At 42.3% G+C, this 4,028-nt stretch overlaps 1 pseudogene; it reads right to left on the bottom strand.

Annotated features, from left to right (window-relative positions):
• Window positions 1–247: 247 nt before the first annotated feature.
• LOC143606230 (pentatricopeptide repeat-containing protein At2g06000-like) lies at window positions 248–1,515 on the bottom strand (annotated as a pseudogene).
• Between the last annotated feature and the right edge of the window lie 2,513 nt (window positions 1,516–4,028).

The following is a 4,028-nucleotide window of genomic DNA, read 5'->3' as shown; positions in this document are numbered from 1 at the left end:
ACACGAGGAAAAGGTATATTCAACGGGGAAGCCAAGGGACCAAAGGAAAATAGCTCTTTACTTGGAATTATGATATTATACCCCTTGTAGCAAGAATCCCTTCCTCTTCTATAAGAGATGAGGGATGAACACTTGTAAGGATCATTTAGATTTAATACAAAACATTCATACTACTACTCACTAATTTAACCAACCATTCCTCAAGTAATTAATAACTCGAGAAGTCATCTAGGGTTCAAACAAAGTACTATGATATAAACGAAGTAAAACTCACAACATTTGGTGAACAGTCATCTATCATACAAACTTGGTTTTATAACGCCTGTGCTTTTGTAATATTACTAGCACTGCAAAACCCGTTCAAAAGGGTATTATATGTAATCGAATCAAGCAAACAATTAAACTTCCTTGTCTGGTTAAAAAGACTAAATCCCTTGTTAACCTCCCCAACTCTACACAGACCCAATATAAACTATATTAAACGCATAAACATCGGGAGAATAGCTTTCCGATCTTAATACAATGTTTAAAAAAAAATCAACCGCCTCATCCACTTTATTATTCTTCACCCATGAACACAAAAGTTTATTAACCACAAAACAATCGTTGTAAGAATTTTAACCTCGTTTTCATTTTACACAAATCTAACTACATCTGAATAATGGGTAAGCGAGCAACAAGCTGCGCCGCTATCCCCTTTTGGATCGCAAAGCCTATTCTACTAAATATCAATCCTTGATTCCTCGGGCTCTACGAGTCACTGTGGACCATCTTCCGCACCCGCTCCAAAAAGAGAACCGCCACGGGACCTAGGGATCCAAATGTGTCGAAGGCAAATGGAATGAACACGTGCTGATTCTCCAAACACGCTGCCTCATGCCTTAGCAACCTTCCTAGATTCTGCCCTCAAAACCGCTTGTCTCGGAATGAAGCCACTGTCTCTCAGCCCCACCAATTGGGACACCCCAGTGAGGTCGACACACACATGCTTACCCCTGCCCAGCCAAACACAAGAACGTCCGCAGGATGCAGTGTAGATCTTCCTCTCTCGGATCGATAAAGATGTAACTACAAAGCCTAAAAGCGTACTATCCGGAACCAAGCCATCAACTCTCACTAAATCAATCACCTCTTTTGCTAAATCATGTACACCCGCGTAACAAAATGACCTTAAACAAAGCTATATGTTTCAATAGAATGAACAAGATTCAACATATTCTTGGTGTACTGTAAAAAACTAAAACCCAATTTCGGGTCATTCCATTTACTAATCACATGTTCAATAACACTAAAAGCAATATAGGGATTTAAATTCTTGCGAAGATAGTCCGAAATAACAGTTTCTTTCACTGAGGACTTTCGTCGAACATGTAGTGTGCATACAACTTTAACGAACCAGAGTGAAGCAGAACCTTCAGTTTGAGCTTGTGGGTTTGAAATCGATGAGATTTTAGAAAGCCGTTGAAGATTAGACAAGCGTAATTGATGGATATATGTGGGAAGCCTTAATGGCATTGTTGATCTAATATAATATGCTGCCAATGGGCATTAAACATGCCGCAAAGATCATCGCATACCTTTAACATAGGATTGGTTGATGAAGCTATTGGCCATTGAATCAGAGCAAAGCTTTGTGGTCGGCTAGAGCTCAGGTGAGCCGGAGGCTAGGTTCCGGAAGAAGAGACTGGGGTTGGGCTAAGGTAGCCCAATTATGTTTTTATAGGGCTGGAATTGGGATAAAATTGGGATGTTGGTTGGTCATGGGTTGGGCTAGAGGTAGAGGTGCACGAATCGGGTTTTTCAAATACCCGGTTCCGGGCATTGAAAAATCGAGTATTGGCAATATCCAGATCGGTTTTTAGGTTTTCTAGTGCACCTCTAGCCAGAGGTGCAAATACTAGTTATCTTCTTTTTAGAATGCCAGTTACTAATTATAACGGTTATTGGTTAAACGATTCCAGTCGCTAAAGTCCAAACCAGTACCTAATCATCCATTTCAATCGGTTACTAACCGGTTTCTGATGTATCGTTTAGGAACTGGTTTCGATTCGGTTTTTGGTTCTAGTTTGGTTAAGCGGTTATGATTTGCCATGAAAGATCTAGGCCTAATCAGTTACTTTCTCGGGGTGGCGGTTACTAAAAAACATAATTAATGTTTATTTTTGAACAATCAAAATACGCTATTGAGATTCTGCATCAAAAGGGTATGACCACTTGTAAACCCCCGGTCGACATAAATTATAAAAGGAGTTCCACATATGGCACTCCACTTTATATGGCAATTGAATATCGCAAATTGTTTGGAGCACTACAGTATATCACATTCACCAGACCTGATATTAGTTATGCGGTTCAACAGGTGATGCTAACCCATTTAAATTATGGACTAACCATAATATGGTCATAAAACAATTATACATAACACATCGTGGTTGAAAATGAAACATTAGTCAAACATACATTATAGAGGTAGGGTACTAAAAAGACCAAAATACCCTTAAGGAATACCCGCGGGTCAATCAGAAGCCCCTCATAAGGCACCCGCGGGACATAAGAACCATCCGCATAGATCATCTGAGGAAGAAACACCCTCGTAGCACATGGGGAAGCATCCTGGCACCCTCAAGAGTCATCCGCAAGAAAGAATATCTTTCCGCGTAAATGACCACGAGGTAATGCTCCGGGACAGCTGTCAATAACCAATTACCTTCTAGAAGATTCTCCAAGATGCTTTCTTGGGCAATACGTGATCCATCGGCCAATTAGCTAGTGACACGTGACAAGGTCGTTATAACCGTGCACATGGCCAATATTACCCCGTTAACCAATAATAGAGCGACACGGGTCCAGGTTGTTATACATGCAAATGCAACGTATAGGTCGAACCTATCATATGAGGACACGTGTCCAGACGGTTATGAAAGCATCTTCTAAAGGGACAGCTGGCCCAATCACTTCCCCACACTCTTCGGCTATAAATACCCTCTCAATCATCATGAGGTTTTCATTCACTCCCACGGTACTCTATGAATTTACTTAAGTGCTTATCTTCTACAGTACAAGTACTTATTCTAACGCTGGAGGGTGGTTACGGGAAGACCCCCCCTGGTCACGGTGTCTGTTTTGCAGGTCTTCGTCACTAGACTTTTGGCAATTGAGTTCATATCGTATTGACAGTTAACCGTATCCTACCCTGTGGACCCATCGGATCTAGGACCCATTAGTGGGGAGTAGATCCATGTTTCTTCATTGGCGCCATCCGTGTCTTTGTTAGAACAGTAGACAAAATTTTCTCCTCGTTTTCCTTTACGATATGAATCAATTACCTAAAGGGCCAACAGAGAATCAGTCGCAACCTCCACGAGATCTCAATATTGAATCACGTGAAGGAGCAACATCCATTTTTGCTAGAATCACAAACTCTGCTCCGCGAACTGATGCCGTGAACCCTGGAAGTTTTACCTTAGGTGGTTCAGCGGCTCGAGGACACTTCACTCCAGTAGCAGATACTACTCCGGTAGATGTTGGGAATGTTGTTACACCAACTACTGACTTGGGGCATGTCACAGCCCTAGGAGGTTCTAACTTATGGAAGCTAGAACGAATTTCAAAAGAAGTCCACCGAACTCAGTCGGAGTTAGGTTTGGAGAAGATTCCGGTGATTCTAACCCAAGAAGAGCTCACCGTCATAGCTCCAGAACCGAAGGACTTTTGTCTCCGGACGAATGGCTTCGTGTTCAACAAGAGAGTTTGAAAGCGTAATATGAACGTCGGGTCCGGAATGAACGTTTCCATGGTCGTACCCTGACGTATGATGAGCCTCCCAGGAGATCTATCTCTCCTCCCATAAGGGGAAGCCACATCCAATATAGTCTGCCACCGGAACAGAACGTAGGAGAGATCCGGAGGTTACATCCTCGTCATCGCATAGATATGCGGGTACCATCTTTTGAGGATGAACTAGACGGATATGACTCAACTTATCACCCGGAAGGTAGTTACTACAGTGGAGATAGTCGCCTCCCTTC

This window comes from Bidens hawaiensis, unplaced genomic scaffold (assembly GCF_021521415.1).
Source record: "Bidens hawaiensis isolate Kalapana, Puna unplaced genomic scaffold, B.hawaiensis_p1.1 tig00073670_1, whole genome shotgun sequence".
NCBI classification, from domain to species: Eukaryota; Viridiplantae; Streptophyta; class Magnoliopsida; order Asterales; family Asteraceae; genus Bidens; species Bidens hawaiensis.
This window is presented reverse-complemented; position numbering and strand designations above follow the sequence as displayed.